This window comes from Euleptes europaea, unplaced genomic scaffold (genome assembly GCF_029931775.1).
Source record: "Euleptes europaea isolate rEulEur1 unplaced genomic scaffold, rEulEur1.hap1 H_1, whole genome shotgun sequence".
Taxonomy (NCBI): Eukaryota; Metazoa; Chordata; class Lepidosauria; order Squamata; family Sphaerodactylidae; genus Euleptes; species Euleptes europaea.
Genome location: NW_026612049.1, coordinates 2,172,308 through 2,187,975, shown reverse-complemented (window position 1 = coordinate 2,187,975; position 15,668 = coordinate 2,172,308). Strand labels below are relative to the sequence as shown.

At 45.2% G+C, this 15,668-nt stretch overlaps 1 pseudogene; it reads right to left on the bottom strand.

The window, feature by feature from the left end:
* Window positions 1-3,050: 3,050 nt before the first annotated feature.
* On the bottom strand, window positions 3,051-15,028 carry LOC130492905 (protein CBFA2T1-like; annotated as a pseudogene).
* Between the last annotated feature and the right edge of the window lie 640 nt (window positions 15,029-15,668).

Below are 15,668 nucleotides of genomic sequence, written 5' to 3'. Positions count from 1 at the left end.
TGAGGTACTTGGGGTTGGAGTCCTGAACAGACAAGACAGATCTTTCTATGAAACTGAAAAAAGCCCCAGATTTGCGGAAAAATCTGGGGGGAAAATAACAATTGTGGGTTAAAAACTGCCAAATTAATAGAAGCAGCATTTGTATCTTTAAGAAATGAATGCCTGATGAGATCTCAGAGACCATTGAGGAGGTTGCTATGCAACCACAACAATATTGTCAGCCTTCAAACCTTGGTTTCTGTCAGTAAAAGACATGGGGTAAACCCTTCCTAAAGTTATTTTGGTTTCCCAGTCTACCCCTGCTCCCCTTCCTGCTGCCCTGAAGGAGGGAATCATCAAGGTCAGACCCAGCAGCAACAACCAAGCAACTTGTTCCCATGAACACAAGCAGGTGCAGCAGTGGCTACAATATGATGCTGCACAACTCTCCTGGCCCCAACGACAGTCTCCATACAACTTGTGCAATTTGGCTGGGCCTGGCAGTGGCCACCACAGACCTCACCTGAACAAATTGCAACAGCACAACTTACAACTTAGTCAGACTTCTCCCAAGGAGAGCCTGCCAGAGGGAGAAAAGGAGATAAAGCTAAGAGCCAGTGTGGTATATGAGACATGAGTGTTAGACTATGGTCCAGGAGACCCAGGTTCATATTTCCAGTCTGCCATAGAAGCTTGCTAGGTGACCTTTGGCTAGTCACTCTCTCTAAGCCTAATCACTGGGCCATGGCTTAATGGTAGAGAATCTGCTTGGCATGCAGAACGCCACAGGTTCAACCCCTGGCACCCCCAGTTAAAGGATCTGGCAGTCAGTGATACGAAATATTTCTGTCAAGGATTCTGTAGAGTCTCTGCCAGTCTGAGTAGGCAATAGTAACTTTGATGGACAAACAGCCTGATTTACTATAAGGAAGCTTCATGTGTTACCTCACAGAGTTATTGTGAAGATAAAATGGAGAAGAGAATGATGTCAGCTGCTGTGGGTGCTCATTGGATAGAAAGGTGGGTGTCAAGTCCCAGGGTCAGAGGCAGGGAAGCATCCCAGGTCAAGAGCATCCCGGTCAAGAGCATCCCGGTTCAAGCTTGGGAGGACCATTGTACTAATATTTTTTGTTGATTCCTCGGATCACTGCTCTGAGTTATTAGACCCTATTCCTTCAGATTTTCCTGAATGGTTCTCTGTGAGTTGCAATGAAATCATCTCTTTGATCAATCAGCTTAAAGTGGAGAAAGCCTTAGGACCTGATGGACTTCCTCCTGAATTGTTCAAAGAAAACCTAATATGGTGGGCTTCTCCCTTAACTACACTCTTTTATTGACCTAATAGGGAGAATGCCTGAGCCTTGGACTAGGGCTATAATAGTCCGCATTCATAAAAAAGGTGATCCATACTTGACACATAACTACCTTCACTTTCTGATTCTGCAACTTGATTTACATTATAAGAGGTTGTTTTTGCTATAACACTATCATTCTAACAACCTAGGTTCTTCTTTTTGAGGTGAAATTCAGTATTGAGGCCGTAACTTGCTTTTTCTATGTTCATGGAAGTCAAATAGTTCCTGCTGCCTTGCATGTTTTCAAGGCTACATCTATGGCCCAATTTCTATACAGAATTCCTATCTGCATAAGTGCCTTTAACCAAGACACTGAAAGGGTCCACTCTTATTTTCTGCATCACATTTTAGGTGTCCCTAATTGTGTTGCATATGCAGTCTGTACCTTGAAACTGGGCAAGGGTTCTTGGAAACCAAGGCCTGGGTTCAAGCCATTAAGTTCTGGCTGAGTTTGCATTTTCTAACTGAACACCCCAGTTATATCTCTGCCTTGTTCTCAGACTCCTATATAAGTAAGTGGTCGAAGTTAATAGGAAAATAACATCTATTGGTATTTCTTTTGACTCACTTTTTCTGCTTGGAAAAGAGCAGGTCTTTAGATTGCTGCATCAGCACTTGCTAGATATAGAAATGCAAACTTTATTTTCTTTAGTTAACAGACATTGTTCTCCCATGTTTCATGGTGTTGTCCCAGATTATAGGAACTGTAGCTGCTTACTTATCTCATTTGGAATCGCCTAATGTCCACAGAGCATTTATGCTTGCCAGGTTTAATATTCTTCCATCAGCCATTTTATATGGTAGACACAAGAGAATTCCTCTCAGTGACAGGTGTTGTCCATGCATGGTTGGGGTACTTAAACACATAATTCATATGTTACTGCACTGTAAGTTTTACTTGAGGCCGAGGAATGTTTATTTCAGTCCTTTGTTGTTGAATACTCAGAGTTTCTCAGACCAGCAGTTGGTGGTATATCTTTTATCAGACAGAATTTTTTTATTAGTCAACAAGTAGCCAGATACCTGCTAGCTGTATCAAGAATATGCAAACTGCTTGTATGCGCTCCTAGATAATGTTACTAACAATGTTATTTTAATGTTTCTATAGACTATTTGGTTTTTGTAATTTTGTTTTATAACTGTAGTGTGGTAAATACTGTATTGCCAAAAGGCAAAAGGTTCTTTTCCCTTTAGTATTTCAGAGAATTTAAGCGGTTTTATTGCCTACAAGCAATAAACAAACAAACAGAATGACAGACAAAAGAGTATTCACATCCCTTGCTCTGCACGGACCCCAAAATACAGCAGTTCGGTCTGGAATGAAAAGCAAGAAGAAGCCAGGCAGGCAGGGGGGAAGAAAGTAGCCCTCCTTCTTATAGAAAGTAATTGTGTGTGTGTGTGTGTGTGTGTGTGTGTGTGTGTGTGTGTGTGTCCTGCTATCTAGCAATTTGGAAGAGAGCGCTCCAAGGCCAGGAGATAAGGCTAAGGTGGCCTCCTCCGCATGCCTATTCCAGGTGCCTTACTCCCTTTTCCTCCCCATTAACCCCTTCCACCCCAGTGCTGTCATAGGACAATCTATATGAAAGTGAAGAAGCATGTGGTTCACCACTATCTCCTCATGTTACAAAGGTCTTCCGTGAGTTTTCCACTACAAATACCTAATGAAGATGCTGCTGCTTCTGAGATTCCTGATGTGAATCTAAAGGGGCTGGCTCTTCACTGATTACTACAACTGCCTTTTAAAAAATCTTCTGCATCACTGGATCGCCATATCCAGTAACGAAGTTCCTCCTGATCAGCTTCCAGACATCCCCATAGCATAGTGAGAGGTCGCCTCACTTTTTCCACCTTGTCCATGATGCAATTTAAGAGATGGTCAAAGTGTTTCCATTCCTCTGCCCAGTCTCCGCTAGCCTATAATCAATCATTTCTTCTTGATATGTACCATGCAGCCCCATAAGTCTGTTTCTGCCCCTGAGGTCCCTGTAGTTGGCATGTTTTTATGTGTCCCTATAGTTGTGGGCAATGGCCATATCATCCAAATGGTAATGCTTAGGTGGAGGCAGTGGAGGATGAGGCAGCCCATTGGACTGGTAAGACAAGCCTTTACTTGGACTGTACCTCTGGCCTGGACTAATAGTGCAGGGCTGCTTGCTTGGATGCTCTGAGTGCAAAGACTATCAAAACCATTTTCTTTCATTCTGTCCAGAGTTCACCTCTTCACATTTTCATTCACACCAAGAAGCAGCTCTAACAAGTCAACAGGTGAGATGGTGCTGGCATCCAGAAGCAGCTGCTCATGCAGGAGCTCTCACCATAATAGGGGCAGATTGGCGTTCAAAAATGAGATGACCAAAGATTGCAGTGAGAAGTTAGTAGCGTCTTACAGTTTGGAATGAAATTCTTAAATTGTCAGAGTAGAATTCACAAGTCCTAGCACAAGGTTGCATACTTTCTCCCATATCCCTGGTGAAATGTCATTGCCAAACTGCTGTGAAGTTGTACAAAATCGCTTCAGTTTGCTCAGCTGCCGAGCTGCATTCCTTGGGTAGTGATTGTGTTTTCACATCCACAGGTGGCATCGTGGAATGCTTCCCAATGCAAACTTAGTGCAGGACTGAGCTTGCGCTACCCAATAGGAATGCTAGTCACCCAGAGAAACCTGGGGATTCTTTGGAATTACAGCTGTTCTCCAGACTACAGAGATCAGTTCCCCTGGAGAAAATGGATGCTTTGAAGGGTGGACTCTATAGCATTCTACCCCACTGAGGTCCCTGTCCTCCTCAGGCCCCACACCCAAAACTCCAGGAGTATCCCAACCTGGATCTGGCAACTCTATCCCCCTATCTCCTGCCAGTGGCCAGGGGGACCTGGCAACCATACTGCCAAAAGTCAGTTCTTGTGTGCTATTGTCACTGTCAAGAAACCAAATCACAGAGGATGGAAAACTTGATGGAGGCCATTTTAAATTTCTAACAAGGGCTAATATGGTGTATATACACACAAGCCTTTCTCCTGGTCAATCTGGCACCCTGAAGCAAGTGCTATAAGAAGCAAGACCTAAAGTGGTCATATTACCAATGACATATTGCATAAAGCATCTTGCCAGAGCCTAATAAACTGGCACGAATACTAACAATGAAGTACAACCAATGCAGAAATATAACAGAGGTAGGGAAGCTGCATGCTTCAACTGTCACTGCAATTAATAAATCAGTGGAATATATGTGCCCCAACCTGACAATCTGGACATATGTGCAGACAGTAGATGCTGGTACCTAACTAGATATGAACACACTTCAGGAGGCTACTCCAGTACCTGCTGAATTTGATGGATGTGTCTAATGTGCGGGGGAATGAATCTCCATCTGGGGCTTCTAATCTCATAAAACTAGAGCTGAATCAAAGCCATTATTTAAATTTTGCCATGAAATGAAGTTTCAAATCTAGCTAATGAAGACCACTGAGGATTAAATGAACTAATTCTTTGTTTATTTTGATACACTTCAATATCAGATGTTATTTTTAATATTTGTGCTAAACCCCAAGATTTTTTGGAACTAGTAATCAAATGGCAATATTCAAAGATTTTATTCTAGATGCATTTCTGGTGATGTGGAAGAGATGACAAGATATATTCATACAGCTGATGTATAATTTTGTTGCACTCCTTATGTCTGAATTTACTCTGTGTGGAGACAGAAAAAGGAAAATATAGAAAGATAAGGTATTTGGGGTGAAAGACCTTATATCATCAACTCAAAACAGGTTATTTTAATGCATAATTTTACTGACTTCTGTGTGCAGGCCTCCCTGTCAAATCTATTTTGCACAAATCAGTTTAAACAATCTGTCAAGGTATCTGTCAGCTTAGGAGGCCTCAGAAACAGGAGCTATTAAGAATGAAACTCAGATCTTCTGTTCAATGCCATAATCACCCTCACAGCCAACTACGCAAAAATATTAAAGAAAAAATTAATTGATTTATGAATGAGTTCCCTTTTTCCCCTTCTCATACTTTCTGCCTCCATGTTCAACCTTTACATGATGAGCAGATGCCAGTAGAAATTTGGCATATATAGTAGAAAGTTACTGGGAGACATTTTCTATAATAATGCCCAGTATCTCTGCAAGATTGTCTTATTTGTCCACTTGTGCTTTTGAACTTTGGGATAAATACTTTCAGAAAGCTATGGGGAAGGCCATACATTTGGACTGGAAATCTGCTACCTTTCATTTGAGAGAAAAAGAGAGACTTCCCAAATGCATCTTTGCCCTAGGAGATACATAGGAAAACTTCACCATCATTGCCTTTGTGACATCAATAACCATTACATCAACCCCACTGACCATCTCAGTTTGATCTACTTGTCTAGCAACCAAAAGCCAAAGACTTTGGTGAGCTGTCAGTAGGGCTGTTGAAAAACAAATTCGGTAAAATTTGGATTTGGCAAAATTCGGCCCATTTTCATTCGGGAAATGCTAAGGTCTGAACTCCCTCGATTCGGATCCGTGCAATTCGGTGCAAGATTCGGAGTTCGAGGGAAAATTCTGCCATTTAAAGCCATTAAAAACACAATCGCTCCTTTTCGCGGCTCTGGGGGGGGCATGTTTGGAGGTAGATGTCCTAAACTTTCAGCGTAGCTTGAAGGGACCCTTCTTGCAATAACCCCCAAGTTTGGTGATGATTGGGGCAGGGGGTCCCAAGTTATGGGGCCCCGAAGGGGTCCCCCCATCTGCCCATTGCAAAAAAGCCATCACAAACACATTTGCGGCTTTCTGTGGCTCCGGAGGGGGCCTTTTGGAGGTAGAGGCCCCAAACTTTCAGGGTAGCTTGAGGGGACCCTTCTTGGTGACAATTGGGGCAGGGGGTCCCGAGTTATGGGGCCCGGAAGGGTTCCCCCCCTCCGCCCATTGGAATGAATAGAAATAAATAGACCATTAGGACTCAGAGATTGCAAAACCATGCAAAGCAACATGTGACGTGACCTTGGGAGTTTGCAAACCATGGAAAGGGACAGAGGCGTGCTAGCTATGCATAAGGAGCAGGTGGGTTGGAATTTCCCCTTTTGCATCGGACTCGGGAGTCAGGAGTCTCGGAACCAGGCAAATGCATTGTTTAAGTCACAATTTGAAAACCAGTTTTGAGCGAGCATCAAAATAGACCTAACCGATCTTATGAATGAGGGAAAACAAAACTCTGAGTTGTCTTTTAAGTTCTAAACACTCTTTATCAAACCATGGACATGGCTTGGGAGAGCCGGTCTGTACAGGCTCCGCCAATGAAGAGCAAAGCAGCTCAGTCTGGGCAAATGACAAAAGTATCTCAGAGTGAGAATCAGAATTCAAAATCATAATTCTCTGAGTAAGAAGTGTCTCAGAATAGAGAAGAGAGGGAAAAGATTCCCCCAAGGATTCAGACCACTTGATTCTTTTAAGAATCATATATGACTGTGAATTAACTAATGATTTAACAAGGGCTAAAAAACAAGGATGGCAAATACCACAGTCGATCACACTTCTCCCTTGACGGGAGTTAAATGTGAAAAATGAGAGGATGGAAATTGTATCAAGCCATTAAGAGTTAACAAATTCTGAGCAATACAGAACTCAATTAGCTTGTACCCCACATTATTAGAGCATGTATCCTGTGAGTAGTGGGGAAAACCTAGCTGCGGGGGTAAAGGTTCAGAGTTAATCAGACCCAGAGCAGAAGCCCAAAACAAGGGGTTGGAACCAATTCTTGCATTAAAATAACCCAAAAGAAACACAGGAATCTCAGGGTGTTTATGGACGATATCAAAAACAAAATTAGACAAATTTAACCAGTTGGTATCTAAAGAGTTGTCATTACCAAAAAAAAAAAGGAAGATACACATTGATTAAAATAAGACATGGTGAGGAGAAGGACAAGAGGACCGCATGTGCAATATGATTACAGTTCCCAAGTAGCTCAGATCTCAAAAATACTTTTTGTTTAATTAATATTGCTAAACCTGCTTTGAAGCGACCCCTTGAATTTTCTCGATGAGCTGGAAGAGAATAGGAGTCAAAACCCTTAATACTCAAATTTTCTATCATCCATGTCTCCTGTAAACACACGCAATCAAAGGCCCCTAAGTAATTGATAAAGTCAAGATCATTTTTTTTCTTGTTCCAGCCCGCGATATTCCAAGAGGCGGTTGAACATAACAGGCAGAATGAGAATTAAATAGTCAATCCCTTTCCTCGATAATATCCAGCCTCTTACGTGGGTCTTGGAAGATACAGCCATTTGCACTTGGAGGGGGCTCTGGAACTGATAAAACAACAGTAGGACCTGAAGGCACTGGAAGGGTGTGACCCAGAGAAGAATTGTCCATTTGATCCACACTTGCCTGTGGCAGAGAAGTTTGGGGGATAGGGCAGACACTGCAGGTAAACCAGTCTCTTTAGGAGACAAGGGAATAGACGAAGTAGAGGAGGCTTTATACTCTCGCAGACGTTGAACAGTATTTTCCAATCTGTCGATAACATCCTGCTGTTCCATGGGTAAAAGATTCCCAAAAATAAGGAAATAAGAGTCATCCTTAAAATCACAGTCCCCCGGTAGCATCATATCCTTTGGCATTACAGACTGAGCTAGGGGCGGAGAAATTAAATTAGGGTTAAGAGGAGCACTTAATGACAGTTGAGGAGGAACAAAAGTATCCATTAAGGACATGGCTTTGCCTGTCTCCATTGGAACATCCTAGTTTCTGTCTGTTGGTATCGTGGAGCTCAGACCAGTAACAGAAGCTTTCCTTCTCCCATAAGACTTTAGAAGCGGTTGGATCACTGGATCATTAAACACTCTTGAGAGCTGGATTCCAAATTTGGCCAAAAGCTATCTCCGACGCATAAGTTTTACTGGAATACTTGAGTTCTTGAAATATTCAATAATAATTCCACTCTACAAGAAAGGGGATCCTAAAATACCAGACAACTATCGCCCTATTAGTCTCTTATCCGTAACTGGCAAATTATATGCGAAACATCTAGAACTGTGCTTGCGCAGCTGGGTAAAGGACAACAATATTATTGGACTTGAACAGATTGGATTCTCTAAAAATAAATCAACCTTGGACCATTGTTTAACTTTACTAACCCTGGCTGAGAAATATATGAAAATTGGCACGAAGAAACTTTACGTTGCTTTTATTGATTTAAAAAGTGCATTTGACTCAGTTATAAGAGACAAACTCTGGGCTAAGTTGAGCAATCTAGGAATAGATCAGCGCCTTTTAATCCTTTTGAGGAAACTTCACATTGGTACATTGTGCCGGGTCAAATTTTCTTCAAATGGTTTTCTCACTGACAAAATCCCACCCAACAGTGGTGTAAAACAAGGGTGTGTCTTTGCTCCCCTTCTTTTTAATTTATTTCTTTCTGATCTTCCTGGAGCGTTGGAGTCTGTGGACGGCCATCCTCCCAGATTAGGTGGCAGAGCAGTGCCTTTCCTTTTATACGCAGATGATACAGCAATTCTTTTACCAAAGTTGGCCTTCAGCGTTATTTGATGGCCTTTGAGAAATACTGCAATCTTAATGAGCTCAAAATTAGTTATTCCAAGTCCAATGTTATGGTTTTTAATAGAAAGTGGGTCTCCTATAGATGGCATATTGGTAAGAATAAGATCCAACAAGTTAAGTGTTATAAATATTTGGGTGTTACATTTAATTTTAACCTTCAATGGGCAACTCATAGGAGAAGGTCTATTAATTTGGGGAAATTGTCTTCCAATCAATTAAAATCATTCTTTTTTTCCAAAGGAAATCAATTTGTTCCTGCCGCTGTTAAAGTTTCTAACTCTAAAATTTTACCTCAGATTCTTTATGGGGTTCCTATATGGTTTAACACTTTTAATCGTGAAGTGGAGGCGATTCAAGCATCCTTTTTTAGACAAATTATGGGATTCCCGAACTGTGTTTCTTATTATGCATTGTGTTCTGAATTAGGATTAAATTTAATTGAAACTAAGGGTGTTAATTATTTGTTATTGGCTTAAACTGTATTTTAATACTGATGATGGTTCACTTCTGGTTTTTTATTAAAGGAAATTTATAATACCTCTTGGATCATAAAATTCAATCTAAAATAAGATCCATTGGCATTTCCCTGGAGAAGTTAACTTTCTCCTCGGAAGTTTATATTTTTAGGACAATTAAACAGAGGCTTCTAGATATTGAACTTCAAAAAATGCAGTCTTCTCAACCCCCTGTCTGTTCATCAGCTATACTAAAATTTAAGAATGTTGTGGGATGTATCCCCCATTATCTATACAATCTTGATAGTCCTAGCCATTGCAGAGTTTTTTCTCTTGCGCGAGTAAATGCCTTCCCATCGAAGTTGTTATATGGAAGGTTTCAAAATATTCCTAAACATGAACGGAAATGTGAATGTGGCTCTAACTCTTTGGACTCAATCGAGCACATATTGTGTCCCGTGCCCGGGCCAGCCCCGGCCGCGGGACTGCCCGGCAGTGTCCTGGCCGGGCGGGAGGAACGGGCCGAAGGGGCAGGGCCGACTGCTCCGCGGCCCGCGAGGGCCCAGGGGAGAGCGTGGTCCTGGCCGGGAGGGCTGGGGCTGAGAGGCGCGGCGATGCCGCCCCGATGCGGTGGGGACCGCGAAGAGGCGGGGCCAACTGCTCCGCGGCCCGTGAGGGCCCAGGGGAGAGCACGGTCCTGGCCGGACGGGCTGGGGCTGAGCGGCGTGGCGCTGTGACCCGGGGGCAGCGGGTGCCGCAGGTCGCTGATGCCACGGCCGGCGCAGGAGTCCCTGACTCTGCCACGGCCCCACCCGGCTCAGAGAGAGTCGAGGGGGAGGAGGCGGAGGACCAGGCAGGCGTGGGCGGGGGAGGCGGAGCGGTAGCCGCCAATCAGCTGCGGTGGGATCCCGACCCACCTGAAAGGGGGGACGGGCTGACAGGGCCAGGAGGGGCCGATTGGTGGAGCCCCGGCCCGGTAGGGAGGGAGGATGGGGAAGGGGCGGAGAGAAGGGGGGCCTGGCCTATATGACGAGGAGGGTGGTGGAGGCCGGGGGGGAAGAGGCGGCAGTCATCTGTGGAGCAGGTTGCTCGGCGGAGCAGGGACCGACCGTGAGGCTAAAGAGAAGGGCCAGGTTGCCCTCGAGGAGCCTATTCTGAGGCCAAGGAAACCCCCTCTGGGTCAAGTTGGCCAGGCCACGGGGCAAGCAGGCGGGGGTCCAAGGGACGACTCCTCACATATTGCTAGATTGCTCACTATACGCATCCGCTAGGAAGAAATGGTTAAATACTTGGATACATTCTAAATATTGTCTTCCTAATAAAATAAAATGTCAAATTTTATTGAACGATACAACAGGAGAGATCACTGTGGTGGTGGCCAATTTCTTAGTCAATGTGTTAAGAATGAAAAATTTGGGAAACTCTGTGTTATGATTTTATGTTTATTGTAGCTTTTTTTAGCTGATAGTAGTATTTATACTGTTTTTTTCCCTCCTCTTTGTAATATTGGATATGCCATTAAAGGTTTATTGAATTAAATTGAATTAAATTGAATGAGGGAAAACCTGAGGACACACAACTGAAGCCTCCCCTCAAACCAGGGAGAGAGAGAGGCAAGCAGGCACACACACCCCCAGGCAGAATGGGCGGAAAAAAACCCCTCTCAAACCAGTACGGCTTGGCCCCAAATGGGGAAAAAACCAAGGAGGAGGAGGTGCGGGTGCTGAGCAGCGCCGAAGAGAGACTCACGCAAGCCACACCGTCGCACTCAACCCCATGCTAGGGGCAAAAAACAAAAGAACAGCACAGCACACACTCCCACAGAGGCAAGCGGGCACACATCCTCTGCAGAATGGGCGAAGCCCCCCCCTCAAACCAGTACAGCTCTGCTCAACCCCAAATGAGAAAAAAACCCAAGGAAGAGGAGGCGCAGCCTGGGTGCCAAGCGGAGAGAGACTCGCTAGCCGCCACACAGACTCAACTTTAAACTTTAAAAGCAGAACACACACTCCCACAGAGGCAAGCGGGCACACACCCCTTGGCAGAATGGACGAAAGCCCTTTTTGGCTCCCCCCATCCACAGAAACTGCTCCCCCCCCCCACACACACACAGACTCTGCTTTCCCCCACACACACACACACACAGGAGAAAAGGTATAGAGAAAAAACCCAAAATCAAACTGTGTGGATGTCTTCCAGCAGGAGCACGGAGGACAAGAAAATCCAATCCTATTCCGGTAAGCACCAGCCGCTTGCCCCAGTCAGGAATCGGATCTTTCAGCAGCACCACCACCAAATTGGAAGGCAATGAATACAGTTGGGATGGGAGGGGAGGGACAGGAGTTTTTAGATTCTTCTCCTGGCATTTTCAAAAGTGAGAATCCCTGCTCTGATTGGCCAGGAGAAGACCCAGCTTGGCCACCATTGGCCGTGGGAGAATGCTGCTTACTAACTGACGGTTTTGCTGCTGATTCTGAGCCCCCAAATTTGCCAAATTTATTTGGCGCGCCCCAAACTCGCCGAATTCGGCTCGTTGTTTTCCCGTCTTTTTTTGAATTCAGTTCCATTTGAACTGAAAACCGCCAAATTGGGGAAAATTCGGCTGTTTTTCGGTTCGGGATGAACCGAATCGATAGCCCTAGCTGTCAGTGGATCAGTTACCTCAGTGGAAATACATCTCCTACAAAGAGCTTCAGTGCTTTAGGGGAATAATCACTGCATTTGTTACATCAAGAACCATGATATTAATACGAAACCTCATATGGATTTTATGCCCAAGAGACAAAACTGCAAATGCTTAGGGCCCAATACCATGGTAAACAACAAACAGTATTTGTCAACCCACACAACTACAGCCTATCTTTATGGCATCATTTTTGTACTTATTCCCACCATTTGGAAGGTATTTCACAAGTTACATAGAGTTGACATCACATAGCTATCTCATCTCTTTACTTAGGAAAAGTCCTCAGACTTCCTGTATTTGGATTTACTATTTCACATGAGATAGATTCAGACTACTGTAGCTGCCAACAAACTTTGATAATGCTCATTTTATATACTTATTTATATTCTATAAAATATTTAAAGAATGTGTGTCAGCGGTGCCACTTTCCCAGAAAAACATATATCCAATTAGCATTATAAATGTTAAACTCTTCCAAAAAAATATCGATAGTATAGATAATTTATTCAGAGATGAGGCTGTTAATCTTGCTCTTAAGACATCAGAATGAATTAATGCCAAGATTCATCAGAAGAGAATGTGCAGTGCAATTTTATAACTGAGAAAGGCCCAGGATGCATGCCAAATTGGGGAAAGAGGGTGGTGGTGCGGGATGTATACTGTGAAAAAAGAAAATTATTGCAAAACTACTTTTTTCTGGTAGAGAATCTAAACAAAGTGAGCCACAAATGCAAGTGCAAGCTGAACATCTGCATGGATGGTTTATTATAAAACACCCTTGGGTACTATCAAAAGGTTAATGTATCATACCAAACTTCTCTTAAGTCATACACTCTTGCATAGAGACACTTGAATTGTGCTTTATCACATTCGTTTTCCAGATTAAGGGTGTCTGGTATTAAACAACCAGGGGAATACCATGGGATTTCCGTGAATGGAGGCATAATTCATAAGCATTATCACAAGGAAAGTTATTAGTTGCTTATTCATTCTGTAACTGACTTTTTTTGCCATGAAGTCACAGCTGACATGGTGACCCCTGGTGGGGTTTCCAAGGCAAGAGACATTCACAGGTGGTTTGCCATTGCCTGCGTCTGCATCATGACCCTGGTGTTCCTTGGAGGTCTCCCATCCAAACACTTGCCACGGCCAACCCTGCTTAGCTTCGGAGATTTGAAGAGTTCAGGCTAGTTTTGGCTATCTGGGGCAGGGCTGTAACTGACTACCTGGTGTTATTCTTTTATTGATATTTTTGTCAAGTTATTACTGTGAGTATTGAGCTGGTTTTGTGGGACTAGAAAGCAGGATCCCCTCAATCAAGTTTGAGTTGTTTCATTTTCTGAACCTGTGGGTGAATTCCCAAGTGATCCAGTTCTTATCCACGAAACTGGTCTGGCCACATCTTTAGGCACAGGTTGGGATGGGGACTTCAGAAAAATATTGGACCAGAGGTCCACCTTCAGGCAGTGCTGAGGTTCTCCTAAGGGAATGCAGATTCATCCTGAAGCATTTCCTTATTTCATAGTTGTGGCACTCCTCCTCTTTACCCCATCTGTGGTCGGGTACAGGTTGGCGCTATGTCGGAGCCAGTGTCCCAAAGTTTGCCCCAGCCCCTCTCGCATGGCCCAGCAAAGCCTCAGACAGGGAGTTTTGGGACCACTCATCCCTCCCACACTCCCTTCTTGCTGAAGGACGTCAAGCCAACAACCTTGCATTCCTTCAGTCCCTCCCCCTCGGCTGCTGATTTGGCCACCCTTTTATCCTCTGCTTCCCATCACCTGTTCAACCCACCAATTTCCTGCTCCCGCCCTCCTTCCCCACGAGTGGAGGAAGTCCATTCCCTCCCTCCACCTTACTCGTGGCTTTTCCTCATCTTCCTCGTCAGCCGGTACTGCCCCAGCTGATCGCCTGGGTGGTGCCCCTTTCCATCATTTCCCTGCCTTGCTGCATGCCATGGCCCTGGCTCCCATGGCCTCTCACCCCTGCGGGGGTCCACTGGCCCAACCCCCACCAGCTGCTGCCATATTCCCCAGTGCTGCTGTGTCTGTGTTTCTCCCTTTCTCTCCCGTCCCCTGCCGCATCTCTGGATAGGGTCCCCGCCGCAGCGCCACCACACCACGGCTTGGAGCTGTGAAACCTCCCATCTGGGATGCCACCTCCTTCCCAGTGTTGGCTCACACGTCGCCCCCGCTGCGCCCTCCAGCTGGCAGACAGGCGTTCATGTTGGCAACTTGTTGTTCATGTTCATGTTGGCAACTTGGCGGGCAATAGGTGGGTGTATCATGAATATGGAGCTGGGCTATCTAAGAATGCCATCAGCTCTCTCCCACTGAGGCGGACGGAGACCACTAATGGCACTGGCTTGTGCCTCCTTCTCACCAGAGGCCATAATTCCTCTGCTCCCCAGTCACATTCCATTATGGGGCACTCCCACCGGAAGTGCCCCCACTTTCCACAGGTGAAGCACAGCACTACGTTCCCACTCTCTGAGAGTCTCAGGGTCTGGGGCCAGTCATCTTGGAGGCTCCAGCCACCGCCTGTGGAGGCACCCACTGCGGTCTCGTCCCTTACCCAGGCCTGGGGAATCGGGGTCCCGGCCGTGCTCATCCTCCCAAACTGGGGTCAGTTTTACTCACTGCTCTCCCTTGGGGTACCCCTGCCTCGGACTGTCCTTCCTGGCCTTCTGTGGCTATCACATTCTCTAGGAGAGTCGTCACCACATGCAAGTCTCCCGGTTTGTTATAGGACATCCATTCTCGGGCACGAGGAGGCACAACTGTCATCAGATGTTCCATAACCACCAGATCGGCTACCCTTTTGGCTTCCAGGTTGGCAGGAGTCAACCTCCGGTAGGCCAGATCCTGCAATTTAATCACGAAGGCCCAGGGTGGGTCCGTGTGTTTCCAGGCCATGGAGCAGAATCTCTGGTGGTAGGTTTCTGGTGACATTCTCACCATGCTCAAGAATGGCTTTCTTAATCCAGTCATAATCGGCTGCTACCATCTTCGGCAAGGCCTTCACTGTTGCTTGGGTGGGCCCGATGAGGTAGGGCCCCAGGAGGAATGCCCACTTGTCCCTTGGCCACTCTGCCACAAGTCACAGCTAAACAAAGCATGCTGAAGAGTGTCTATTTGGCCAGAACCACATTGACATACTCTCTCGCAATACAGTACCCTATTTAAAGGTAAGGTAAAGGTCCCCTTTGCACGCACCGGGTCATTCCTGACCCATGGGGTGATGTCACATCCCAATGTTTACTAGGCAGACTTTGTTTACGGGGTGGTTTGCCAGTGCCTTCCCCAGTCACCTTCCCTTTACCCCCAGCAAGCTGGATACTCATTTTACCAACCTCGGAAGGTTGGAAGGCTGAGTTAACCTTGAGCCAGCTACCTGAAACCAACTTCCGTCGGGATCGAACTCAGGTCATGAGCAGAGCTTCTGACTGCAGTACTGCAGCTTACCACTTTGCACCACAGGGCTCCTGTTCAAACGACCTATTAATTCCCCTGATGGAATGGCATTCAATCCAGCCAACATAAATAGTTGTCTGTATCACAGGATTATCAGAAAATCAAAATACATTGGGAGGGATTGCAGCAAGTTTAGACCTAGGTATAGAGATGAGCACACTCTATATCCTTTA